This window comes from Nyctibius grandis, chromosome 1, assembly GCF_013368605.1.
Source record: "Nyctibius grandis isolate bNycGra1 chromosome 1, bNycGra1.pri, whole genome shotgun sequence".
NCBI lineage: Eukaryota > Metazoa > Chordata > Aves > Nyctibiiformes > Nyctibiidae > Nyctibius > Nyctibius grandis.
The window spans coordinates 61,414,354-61,428,634 of record NC_090658.1 but is presented as its reverse complement, the minus strand read 5'-3'; the positions used below and the strand labels follow the sequence as shown (position 1 = coordinate 61,428,634).

General features: G+C 40.5%; 1 protein-coding gene across 9 annotated transcripts in view; it reads right to left on the bottom strand.

Moving 5' to 3' along the window:
* Positions 1-14,065, bottom strand: part of TULP4 (TUB like protein 4) — a 165,737-nt gene extending 151,672 nt beyond the window's left edge. For 4 of the 9 annotated variants that reach the window (XM_068411459.1, XM_068412155.1, XM_068412080.1 and 1 more), the window contains exon 1: positions 13,891-14,009. The gene's annotated coding sequence lies outside the window, so the exon portion shown is untranslated. The other 5 variants (XM_068411536.1, XM_068411686.1, XM_068411837.1 and 2 more) reach the window with 4 other exon arrangements.
* Between the last annotated feature and the right edge of the window lie 216 nt (positions 14,066-14,281).

Genomic DNA, 14,281 nt, shown 5'->3' with positions numbered 1-14,281 from the left:
CTTCTGGGAAAATGGGGTGAATTAAGGTCATACTGAGAACAGGCAGGTGGTTCACAGGGTAAAAAGAGCACTAGACTAACATGTGGAATTCATACAGTTTTATTTTGAAGCTATGATGCTAAAGCTCTTTGGCAAAAGGCCCAAATCAGATTTCAGGCACAGTATCAATTTCCTGGACTGAGTAAACAGGCCAACAGCCTGAACATACACACTACAAAGCGTCATCTGCCATCTAGTACAAAGGAAGTTTAATTACCTTAGTAGAGACACAGAGTTTGGGGGGAGGGCGGTGGGAGAGTCTGTGTCCTTCAGTCTAGCAACAGCATTTGTAAGACACTTTTACACTCAAAAAAAACCCCAAACTGAAAACAAAACCAAAGTTATTGAAGCTTTTTTTTCATTAGCATGCCAATGAAATGTTAAATCATTTGACATGAGAAATTACATGTTCATAAAATCCACTAAGTAAGAAAATCCTGTCTCAATAAATTAGACACTTGAAGTTCACATAGGGAGATAGGAGTGTGTTATCAGAAAAACAATGTACAATCAGCAATTAAGCAAAACAGAGATAAAATGCTGATGAAAAAAATTAGGATGGCAGTGATTCTTTTCATATTATTCCCATAAAGACCCAACTGATAGAAGTATACAATGTGTGTTTGACTTAAAAAACAAATACAGATTGCAAACTCCTGAGAGGAGAGGGTGTGTTACCCTCATGCTGGATTCTTTCCAGACACATTTTTGGCTATTACTGTAATCATATACCACAACTGGGGCTGAGGGAACAGGACAGGGCAAACAAAAATACCACTTTGACAGCCAATATGCCTGTCTCAACCCAAAATCTGTGTATAATACCAATACCTTCATTTCATTTTTGTTTCTATATGACACAAACATGCACTAAAAAAAACAGCAGTGGAAAGCAGGAAGCAACCTTTCCAACTGATCAAGGCCGAGGTTCAGAAAAATATGTCTTCATATGCTCAGGCTATGAACACACTATGATACCACACTGATTTTGGGTCTAACCACAAAGAGGCGGGCATTTGACTGAAGGATGTTGTGACTATACTACACAAAATCAACTTCTGTGATACTAAGGATCTAACAAAGCCACTGACAATAAACAATTGCTTTTCTAGCTGAGAAAGCAAGCTAGAAAAGTGGCAGCATTTCCAGGCTTTCCACTGACATTACGCTAAGAAAGAGGTAATTGTCCCAAGGCAGATTTAGACATCACCAGCATGAGGGAATGTTTTGTTTATAATTAGACCCATCAGTGAGGATTTCAGAATTTAGAGGACAAAAAAAATCAAATACAGACTAAACAAACCTACTCTAGGAAAACTAAGATTTTGCCCACTTTCTTTGCAAATACCAGAAAAATTCTGCAGAAGATATTCCATGTGAATAGGTGCTATGGCAAATAACTCACAATTTGAAGTATGTTTCTTAAGCCTTTGATCCTTCAGACAGCACAGAGTATGGGACATCTCAATATTAAGTCTGAAAATGTTAATATAAGAAGAGAGATTATTGGCTTTCAGAGCAGTGGCTATATACTGGTTTTTGTCTGAATAGTGTTTTGACGAGAGTTCTGGGCCTGAAATTCTCCAAAACACTGAACAAAAGGTCTTTGCCTGTCAGTTCACAGCAAGTGTGCTGCAATGTGCACTAGATATCCTAATACTGCCAAACAATCTGTGTACTTCTGCGAGTTTTATTTGTCATGGAAACCAGCATCTCCCACAACTTTTCCCCTCCTATTATCACTTACTCATACTTTAAAGAAGACAGCTTCGAAATATCCTGCAAGAAAAGCTTGAAAGAGAGAGCTTGAATACTACAGTACAGGCCACCTAACAAACATCAGAGTCTGGAGATCAAAACCTTAACAGTCTCACTTTGAGGAACTATGCATGGTATCAACCGCATAGCCACAGGAGCTTGCCCTGAAAGCAGAATTCCAAAATGCAAAGGGATGAGGCAAGAAACATGACAGCATTATCATCTTTTGACAAATTTAAATCCCTGAGAGATCCCTGAATTTACTCAGCTACTCAAAGGCAGCAAAAGTAAACCTCTGAAGACAGAGAATGTGTCTCTCAAAAAATAGAAAGGAAAGACAGATAAACAAGACACATTACAAAGAGAGGTAGCAAGCAGCTCAAGGTGAGACATCCAAGAAGCCTCGCACCACAACTTGAGAAACCTAGTGAGGAAAACTATCATGAAAGAATGTGGTTTTGTTCATTGCATTTTTCATTTGTTCAGTTAAATTTCTGAATAAACATCTACACCAGAACACTGACAATAAGCCTCAAAATGAGAAGCAAAGACCTTCTTGCCCTTTCTTACCCCTCTCTGTGACCTAAGGAATTTTATCTTTGCCTCTTCACCTTGAAGTACAAGTCTCCTCTTCACAAGGTCTCTACCTACACCTAAATGCAAGAGAAGAACAGACTACACAAGAACCAGCTTCATATCTGTAGCATGAATTTATGTCTAATGACAATAGAAAATCCCATAATTACTTTCTCTGAAAAGAACACTGCTTTAGTTTAACCTAAGCATCCAGCTTCACATATAATGCAAAGACAGTGCTGTGCAGAATTTTAGGCTACATAACCTTAATGATTAATTCTTGTCTTAACAAATCTATGACATGGATAAATTGTATTTTGCATATCATATACTACACTGTTCAAACATAAATCTGGGGCATAATAGCTGAATAAGTATTAAAGAAAAGTATTATAGGAATTAGGAGTCTGTCCCCAGAAACAATCCCAAACAGGTAGGATGAGATTTTTCAATGAAAGAGCATCCCTGCTTTATTCATACTGCTTCAGTAAATAGACATTACTAAAGGATTCTGAAAATGAAAACTCCCACAACCTTACTCAAAAATCTGCAGCCAAAAAGCATCTCTACAGATAAAGCTGAATGGTCTATAGATGCGATTTCTATTACATAGGAGAGAAAGAAATGCACTAAGCTGTTGAATCAACCTTTCTGTCACAAACACACCCTTGCCAATGAATGAGCAATACAGACTTCTCATTGCTAATTCCCAAAACACTATATTCTAATTTATCAACAACGTAGACCCTTTCTGTGATTCACTACCTGCTACAAACAGGTAGGGCAGTCTTTCACAAGTGCTACACAAGTGCTTTAGTGGATGTCCAAATATATGCCCTACTCAGGCACCTCATCCAGGCATGCACTTTTGCCAATCTTCTTATTTTAAAGTATCATTACTTTAGCATCATTGCTGTGTCTCATGGTTTACAGACGTTAAGTGATAGGCCAAGAGTTCACAATCTCAAGAATCAACAAGAAAACATGGAAATACGGAGTCACATAACAGTATTTATAGCTTTGTCCTATTTCAGTCCCCTTTCTTTCTGCAACTTTTTTAGTTTAACCTTTACCTAGCATGTTCATCTTCAGTTGAGTGAACATTTGACTCATTTCCAACTGCATGATGATTTCTTTAACATGACCCTGAACTTCAAATCTTTTATCCAGTGTCCTGGAAGTGCTCTACTAGCCTCAGTGATCCTAGGAGAAGTAGGAAAATAGCATTATTCCCATTATATTTCTGAGTTAAAGACAATTAAGTACCTCAAGGCAATACAGAAGCTCATGACAGAACTGGGAGAGAAGTACAGGAGTTCTGACTCCCAGTCTGCTGCTGTAACCATCAACTAATGCACAACAAAAAATCCAAATGTAACTGTTAACTTAGACTGACACAGGTTCATTTAAAAAACATAACTGAAATTTTATCAGAACACTCATCTACATTGGATTGCGGTTGTTTTTTAATATGTTGTACTTATATGGCAGCAACCTCCTACAGCCTACTTCACCTTCCCAATCACAAGACCCTGCTAGAGTAAACACCAAACAAGCAGAGGCAGAACTTCAAACACACTTATGGGAATACCTGAGGTTATCTGACAGGTAAGTGGTGCTACCCCTATACAAATGATTCTGAAATCTGATCCAGAGGATGCGTGCATTTATCTATTAAGAAGGACTGGAAAAGATGCCAAAATTCATTAGGATTCCTCAAATGAAGGTAAAACTCCAGGTCATTAAAATTAAGTGAAAACAGGACAGAACCCTTTTATAAAAATAGACCTTGCTGTGCAGCCAAGTATGTCTGCATGCGATATTTATTTAGTTTTAAGTTGGGGCAATTTTCCACATAGATTTTTATATCAGCTAACATAATGAGGTGCTTTAAAACAAAACAAAAAAAACCAAGATTTTTTTCCTCACTACATTTGTCATAAAGATACAGAGGAAACAAGGAAGCAATAGCAAAACACAGTCTCCTCTAGCATACCACAAAATTGCAAAACTGTAAATTTCAATGAAGGCAAAGACAATAATAACATCAGCATCCAGGAAACAGGGTCACAATTCTTAACCACAAAGACTGGAAGAAATTGTCCTGTCTACTGAAAAAACAAACAAACAACACAAAACCAAAACAAACCCAAACAAAACCACACAAAAAATACACCACACCCCCAAAGACAAACTCAAAAAAGTCATGTAGTCTTTAGTATGTTCTTCAATGCTTTTTCCATTCAACCTGCATCACCTCAGGTGCATTCTTTTCAATAGTTATCAGCCCACACACAGAGAAGTGCATTCAAAAATATCATTTTGGAGCAATCAAAATACAAACAGAGATGAGCATTGTCAGCATTTAAAGATCTTTCATTCAATGCTTCCACACTAGTCCTGCCAGTGCAGAAGGCAACAACCCAAACCTCTTAAGATACTCCAAGGGAGAAAAGTTACTCCAAGAGTTTGAGCAAGTGTTAGGCTCAGAAAACAATGAGATCTTAGTCTACACACCAAAACAAAGCAGAAGTAAACATAAGTGAAAACAAACAGACAGTTGCACATCAGTATGGACATTCATTCATCAGCCATGACATTTGTCAAAACTATGACAATGCAGGTGGAGGCAAATCAATATGATCCAAATCCTCACAACACATCTTTGTGGCCCAGAGAAGGGGGAGCCCACTGGGGAGCCTGCCACATGAGGAAAGGCTGAGAGAACTGGGCTTGTTCAGCCTTGAGAAAAGAAGGCTTAGGGGAGACCTCATCACCATGTTCCAGTACTTAAAGGGTGGCTACAAAGAAGATAGAGACTCCCTTTTTACAAGGAGTCACATGGAAAAGACGAGGGGTAATGGGTACAAGTTACTCCTGGGGAGATTCTGATTGGACACAAGAGGAAAATTTTGCACAATGAGAACAATCAGCCATTGGAATGATCTCCCCAGGGAAGTGGTGGACTCCCCAACATTGGACACTTTTAACATTCAGCTGGACAGGGTGCTGGGCCATCTTGTCTAGACCATGCTTCTGCCAAGGAAGGTTGAACCAGACGGTCCTTGAGGTCCCTTCCAACCTGATATTCCATGATTCTATGACTGACACATCCGTCCCATCCTATCTTCCTCAACCAAAAATTGACAACTAGTAGCATATCTACTCCTGGAGACACTATAAAAACCATATTATAGTTTCCCATGCAAAGGTCATTTAAATGTTTTAGGAGAGTTTTCATTCTCTGCCCAACATAAAACAAATGCCGCTCATTTCTTATTTTCACGCTCATCCGTGGACAACAAGGATTCAAATCCAAACCAGGGAACAAAGCTTTCCTAGTATTTCTGGAATTTCAGTGAGCAATGCTATTCTAAAACCAACAAGAGCTCGCACTGTCACCGCAGCACTAGACAATTCAATCACAAGTATTTTCTCTCCAAACCAACTAGAAGCTCCCTCGCACCAGAAGTATTTAAACCAAACTCCAAAGGGGGAAGGGTAAGACTGAATTAAGTAACTATCCAACCTTTGGAATATAACCTCCCTATGACAGTGACAAAATACTTTACTTTTGCATCTCGTGAAAGTAGGACACTATCTTTTATTAAGTCTTTCAGCATTACTGGTCAGAATTAATAGCCCAGAACAACCACTATTCAGGTCATCTGTTCTCTGTATGAACAATAATGATTGCAAAACCCACCAACCCAGTACTGAAAATGAAACTGTATTATAAGAATTTTCCATATAATCTTCTTCCTCATCTCCCAAGCTACAACATCATTCTCTAATCAGTGGTCTCTCGTTTAAATCCTTGGAAGAAAGACCAATTTCCAATTCCTTTATTAATAAAAAGAAGTATTTAACCCTCTGGAAATATAAGGGAGGGACTAATACTGTACAGGCATACTCCTAGCACTAGTACTGAGCACAAATTATACTTTTTTATACAGTATACTTTCCTCAATCTTATTACAGGTCCAGTGAACAGACTTTCAAATTCAAAAATTCTCTTTACAACACTGGGAAATAATGTATATTGGATTTAATACATGTTCCACAGGGTTATTCTACTGGCATAAAGAAAGACATTCAGAATATCTCCTCTTCAGGCTGGCAGAATCTGGAAGGAATCCACCTCTGGAAGGTCTGTAACTCAGAGGAAGAGGACTTAATCACTTAATCCTATGATTTGTATTTGGTTTTAATAGAACTCTATTGCTGCACTGAAGTTTCTGTTGTTGAAACAGACTAATTCTTGCTCATGGTGGTCTATTACAATTCATAATACAGCTTGCTATGGGTATCTTCAGAAGAACCATGTCCCTATCCCTCTAATCTTTTATTTTTCCTTTTTTATATCATCTCTGCTTTGGAAAAACTGCAAACGGTTCCAAATTGCATACCTGTAACATGAGGTGGTTTAATTTTATCCTTTGATCATTCATGCAAGATAGCAGATTTTCACTGCGTAGCTTGCCATGTTATTAGAAGATCCAAAGGCCTGTATTTAAATCTCTCTCCTAGAATTCAATGACTTTCATTGCTTTATCTAATTAAATTTGTAAAGAGTTACTGGACAATGGGATTTGTAGCCCCATTTTCTGTTCTGACAAATTAAAAAAAAAAAATTAAAAAACCCCAAACATACTGCCATAAAGGATCCTTTGCCTTAGGCATCAAACATCTTTAAAGATCTGCTAACGAACCCTAACACTCAAGAGGAGGAAGGAGGAATCCAAGCCAGGGATAAGTCCATATCAAACTGAAAAAGTCCTCAGCAGTCTCCAGAGCAATCCAAGTCTGGAAAGGCAAATCAAACCCACTTGATTTATATCACTGTTTCTTTACAGATGAAGTGAAAGTTCAAGTATTGGCCATAGGTAAGAGTCATTTCATTTACATACTGTTCTGTTTCCAAATTATTCAGGAATGTCTTTCTTTTTTTTGATGACCATATGATAAATATGGGCATAATACCTGTCCTCTGCTATTCAACTCAGAAACTTCACACGAAAATCTGAATCAAGATTTTCTTCATTCTTATAAACAATCACAAACTTGGCAATTACTTTCCAAAAGCAAGATTTTTATGCTCACAATGTTTCTACAGGTACAATTCATATACAGATATAAACGCTGTAGTCTTTAGAAAGATACACTGCTAAGAGCAAAACTGGCTATAAGCAGTTCTCAGGTTCCATTTTCAAAGAAATACAAAGCATAAAAAACTTGGCATTACTGAAAGTGAGAAGATTTTATGAAGAATTCTGGTTTATATTTCTCAGTAATTAAAATAAAGTCTGCATACAAGGCCTTACATTCCATATGTACACATCAAGCACTCAACTTTATCCACACAAGTATGACATCAAATTTTACAAATTAAAAATAACAGGGTTTTACACCACACAAAATGAAAGAAGTGGAGGACTGTAACTCTTAAGCTGGCAACAGCCTAACTAAAAATGGACACTTATGCTTCTGTCATTCTTGTGTCATAGGATGCTGTGGATGCTAAAGCTATCAACGGTTCAAAAAGAGATTGCATAAATTCACCACAACTATTAAAACCCAAATTATTAAATACCAAATCATCTGCCCAGAGACCCCTAAACTGCACCCTGCTAGAAGCCAGTGATACCTCCTTCAGATACTCAGCTATTTGCACGCCTTGTGATACTCTTCCCTAGGCATCTGCTATCATCCACTGTTAAAAACAAGGTATTGATGTAGAAACACCTTTGGTCTGAGCTGATACACCATTCTTAGGCTGGTATTTTTGTGCCTGGGAAAAAGGAAGGTAAAATATCTAAAGCTGGTTCAACACCTACACTGTTCAATTCCCTCATTTCCAAACACTATGTAGGGCACTTGTAAGGCAGCCAAGATATTTATATAGTAACAGTTCTTAATATACTTACGTCACTCATGAGAGCTGGGGAAGACACCACAAATACGTAACTCTTCCTCCTTCTCCCTTAGCTAAATTCATTCCCCCTCTCAAGTTTTACTTAACACTTAAAACAGCTTTATGAGAAACATTTTTGATATTTTTATACAACACTGAGTATTATCAACAGCCTATATTATCTGCAAGGAAGGATTTGTGTTAGTAAATCTCCATTTTGTGTATTTTACTCAGATTTTAGACCGGTAGATCTTTGGGGTTGTGTTTTATTTTTTAGTTATTTACAACTGAAAGGATTTCCTAGAAGTCATCCCATCATGCCATTAGAATAGGGGAATCTGTTCTTTATCAAGCACAGGCAGCAATAACATCGCTACTAATGCCTGGATGCCCAACAGACCAGGGTTCCCACTGTACTAGATACTGCACCAAAACAGAATAAAAGTGAGAGCGCTCTCTCCCTCTCACAATTTAAGAATTTTGTTAGCTATGGTCTTTCTCCAACTAAAGAGCCTCCTGTGGACTATGATCCATCACAATCACAGTGGGCAGTCAACCTTTCCTTTTTGCAACAACTTGATTTGCTACTTATCTTCAAAAACACTGTTCTTCTATAGTACTACTACTATACATGCAGAAAGATTCTTTTCTTTCATATTGCATCCAACATTTATGGCTCCTTTCTGTGTTTTTCAACTCCTTAAGTGGTGCCAGGTACCATTGGTAAAGTATTTGCAGTAGTTTTCTTTAAATGGCTATGTGAATAGGTTTGGCCTTCTTCCAAATTTTACTTTGCAATTCTTATTCAAACTAGTGAAACAAGAGATACATGAAGATTGTATTAAGAAATCAGTTTAGCTGCAAGATATTTGCTTCAACAAACCTTTAATGAGAAGAGTGTCTTCAAAGGAGATGAGTCTAATCCGTCACACGTACAAAGCAGAGGAAAAACTGATAGGATGGATTGATAATAGTACTGAGAAGTGCTAGATCTTCATATTCTAATAGGAGAGTTAATCTTCAAGTACATGCTTTGCGAAGAGTACTTTGCACTAGACAAGGATGTTGGAGACTATTCAAACCCAGGGTACAAGGAAAGCTTATGACTACCATCTGGGTCTGTTAGCTCTGAAACTATGCAGAAGGCAACAATCACAAATGAATCAGGACCTCCACGCTACACAAACAGCCCAGCTTTCCAGTGGGAGGTTCTCCAGACCAGCTTTGATATATTACAGCTATCAAGGATATGATGTGCAGCTGAGTAATACTGAGGTCTTTCATGGGTATAAGCAAAAAGCAAAAGCTATTATCATAGACCATTTAAAAGATATTAACGTTTTAAGTACTGTAAAATGATGTAAACAAAGGCATTAGTTAAAAATAACACAGCATAGAAATAATGGATCAAATACAAAAGTATGGATCAAAACAAGAGTCACACAAAAACAATGAACACAGAAACAGGCAGAAAAACTTCTTGGAACTGGACCTCTCAGACCATTTTCTTCTCTCTGACCTTTTTTCCAAATAATTTGAATCCACAAAGATCTAACTGGAGTCTAGACGCTAGCCTGCCAACAAGCGGGCACTGTTTTTAGAGAGTCAACTGAAATAACTGACTACACCTGTAAGACTGCTGGCAAACATTTCATTACAGTAGGCAAGCCTTCGTCCCCTTTAATAAAGAATTTACAACTTAGATCCAATTTATACGAGCTCATGTTTCTGGATAGCATTACACTACCTGGGAATACAGTTCCCATACTATTTAACATACAGTATACTACATAGTTCCCAAATTATAATCCTATTATCAATTCTTTCCTATATTTCCTAACAGGCTGCCCAGAGAAGTTGTGGATGCCCCCTCCCTGGAGATGTTTAAGACCAAGCTGGATGGGGCTTTGAGCAACCTGGTCTAGTGGAAGGTGTCCCTGCCTGTGGCAGGGGGGTTGGAACTAGATGATCTTCAAGGTCCCTTCCAACCCAAACCATTCTATGATTCTACGATTCTAATTTGTATTTTATCCCTAAATTACAATGCTTTAATATATTGTCTTGAATTAAAAAACAACTAAATGGCTTTCTGTACTATGTTGGAAAATATCAACCCAGCAGAAGACCTCAAGTCCTAAACTAAACTATTAAAATGCACCAATAATATAATTAGTGATAATTATCTGCACATCCCAACTGACCCTGGTAGTTGGAAAACAACAATTTAAGGGTGTGCACTTCACACCTCTAGCATCAGAAGTTTGTTCTGCTACCAGATGCATTACAAAAATGGGCCACTGAAGGTGACTGGAACTGGTCGTTCCAGTAAAAAAATTAAGTGCAAGATTCTGTACCATTTCTACCAGCCCTACAAGGTGGAAACAAAGGAAAACCAAGATATGAGGATGCTGTCCATGTAACTCACTCATTCACACAAACACTTTTTTTTTTCCCCTGATAGATACCAACAGACATCTGTACAAACGCTCTTAGCAGCCAAGCTCCCTGGCAACTGAGCTAGCAAGATGCACCATTACTACTTCGATCATCTTAACAGAAACTGTCCTGAATCATTCTGTAACTCATCAACGAATTTGGTTAAGTCTTCAGCAGGGTCTCTTCTGACACTAAGAAGATAAGTCTGTTCTACTTAAAGCACAGGCTTAGCTTCCAACTTTGGTATGGAAGGTACAGTATAAAATTACCTCAGGCATCATTAAGCAAAAAAAAAAAAAAGCTACAACAGAAAACTGTACAAAACAGAAAGGTGAGTTAGTGGGTTTTCTGTTGTAAAAAAAATGAAATAAAAAATCTGATTTTATTGTTAGACCTTCTTAGAGTTTCTTATAGTGATCACAGGCAGATAATGATCTCTTTATAAGCACCAGATGAGAATAATTACCCTTAGATAAGAAGAGAATAATTACACTGAATTCTTTTGCAAGGTACTTTGAAAACTACTAATGAAAAGTACTGTTAAAAGCTGTGTATTATAAGTATGCTTAATAATTACATAAAACAAGTACAACTTTTTCTAGAGGCTAGATATAAAAAAAAATAATTTTATTTGAAAGTTCAGCTGAACCAATCATTTTTTTGTGCTAAAAATGATTCAGTGAACTAAGGAAAGCTGCACTGCAACAGTTTTCTTGGTGTAAGGTTACAAAAGAACCTTTTAAATCTATTAATCAACTTATTGAAGAAAATGTAATGAATACTTTAAACTGTGCATCAGGAACTCAGTATAGTTCAAAGTAAGTAGGGTTTTTACAGAACAGTCAAATGTGTTACGGGTTTTAGAATAAACACCTGTTGACTAGATGAGAACAAATTCCACAGTCCGTTGCTAGAAGCAGTGATGTGTTGTACAAAAAAAAATCATCTTTCCATGAAACTCATTCACAACAGTTATAGTTGTCAATTTTCTAAGCTATTTTTAATCTTATAAATATCTATCAATATACATACACACACACCCCAACCCACTACCTCCTTTCAGCCCCCAAGAAACTGATAATGACCTCATAAAATTCCATTGGGGGTGTGGGGGAATATGCAGTTTTGTGAAATAGCTCTGCTTTGCTTGACGTTCACATTGCCTGTGAAAAATGAGCCTCACTCCTGCAAATGTTCCGTATAAGAGCAACCAGATTAGGAGCTCCTGGCATGAAGCTATTTCTCGAATTAAGACTGCAGGATCAAACTGATAGCTAGCATCCCTAAGGTTCACCATGATTTTGCTATTATGGAAAAACCTATGATGGTATTATTGAAATAATTTTACCAGAAATCTTGATGCAATGAGAAACCTGTTCCATTAATAAACCTCTTCTTTTTATATAAGCTAACTCTTTAAGCTTGAAGAATGAATAGTTAAATGTTAGTGGTTCATATTCATATAATCATCTTCAAAGCTGTCAATATTGTATTATGGTAAAACACTTGCTATTTTGAGCAAGTTCTTACTATACTGCATTTTATTAAACAGATATTTTAAGACTTAAATTTCACAAAACAATTTGTAAAAACAGACATTAAACACAATGTTATTATTTACAGCTCCCATATGTGTAGAAAATATCTGTTGCAAACACCTCTTACCTACCTAAAACAGTAAGTTGCTCATGAATAGGTAATCCTTGGACAGGCAAATTCCTTCCGAGTAAAATGAAATGGCCTACGACAATAATGTGAATGCAATTATATTTGTTTAAAAAGGCAAAGAAAAACCTTTTCTATTAAGAGGCCTTTGTCTCGTTCTTTTTTGAAAACATGTATATCTAAGTCATGGAAGAAAAAGGGCTCTTAAATACTAAAACATCACATTTGACACATTTAAACTGAAAGAGGGTGGATTTAGATTAGATATCGGGAAGAAATTCTTTACTGTGGGGGTGGTGAGACACTGGAACAGGTTGCCCAGAGAAGCTGTGGATGCCCCCTCCCTGGCAGTGTTCAAGGCCAGGTTGGATGGGACTTTGAGCAACCTGGTCTAGTGAAAGGTGTCCCTGCCTGTGGCAGGGGGGTTGGAACTAGATGATCTTTAAGGTCCCTTCCAACCGAAACCATTCTACGATTCTATGACTCAGGAAGTCCCTTAACCACAAATTGCTGGAGGCCTGGCTGGTTTCCCAAAGCTTCACAGCAGTTGTTATGGTGTTTCCTAAGCATCTGCTATTTGCCACTTGCAGAAACTGGAATCTAAAGTAGACGGACCTTTGATCTGATCCCATACAGCTGTTTTAATCGTATGTTTTAATGTTTAAGGCAAATTTAAGTACTGAACTGGTAAATGATTCCTGCACTTTTCAGGAAACCTGTAGGAAGCTAAGGTGCTCGAACACGTTCACACGCAGACATTTATTGAAAGGCACGATGTGAAGGCACAACACAAAAGACTGCGAAGGGGTTGCACTCGACAGGCGAATTTTACCGTATCGTGGGGCAGATTTCCTAATCGTCTGCCCCCCACCCCCACCCCGAAAGGCAGGGGCGTGGGGGGAATATAGGAAAAAATAAAGAAGAAAAAACAGAAAAAGTCGCCGCGCTACAGGGAGTGCGCGGTGGGTCACAGGTGATGCCAGAGGCAGCGCCACCGCTCCCCGCTCCGCCGCCGCCCGCGGCTCCCGGAGCGCCGGCCGCTGCCAGACCGCGGCCGCTCGGCTCCGCGGAGCGGCGGCCCCGGGAGAGGGAGCGGAGCGGACCGCCCCCACCCCACCGCCCGGCTTGGGGAGCGCCCGGAGCCGCAGGTATAAGGGACGCACCGGGGTTTCCAGCCAGCCTCCCGCGCCCCGTTCCTGAGGCCGCGGGGGGGGCAGGGTGGACGCCGGCCGGCGTCCGTCATGCGCGCGGGTAAACCGCCACAGAACGCGCGCAGCGCGCGGCACACAACCGATGCGCACGTCCCGGGCCGCCCCGGGACCCCCCACCCCCAAAAAACGGACCGCTCTGCCGGCCGCCGGCCCGCCCGCAGGTGCCCAGCGGAACAAAAGGAAAACCACCCCGAAACCGCCCGCGGCCCCGCACAGCGCCCGGCCCAGCCCCGGCGGCGCCCCCGCCCTGCGGCCCTGCCCCGCGCATCGCCCCCCCACCCCCGCACTCACCTCGGCGGGGTGCGGCGCGGCGGCGGAGCGGGCGGCGGCCACTCGCACCCCCGGACTCCCTCCCCGCTCCCGCCCCGGCCCCGCGCGCCTCCCCCTGCCACCCTCCCTGCCCGGCCCCCGACTCCGTCTCTCACCGCTACCGGAGCGGCGGCTGCGGCTGGGCCTGACTCCCCCGCCACGTGACCCCGCCACGTGACCACCACACTTCCCCGGCCCGGCTCCGCCCCCGCCGTCTCGCCCGCAGCGCTGGGCGCCGCCAGGGCCGCTCGGCCGGGCAGGGCTGGGCGGCGGGGGGCTCCCCCAAACCCTTCTCTGCGGAGCCCCGGGCAGCCCCCGCCGCCCCCTGCAAGGCCACGGCCCATTATTGGGGCCCAGCCACCGCCATGACGGC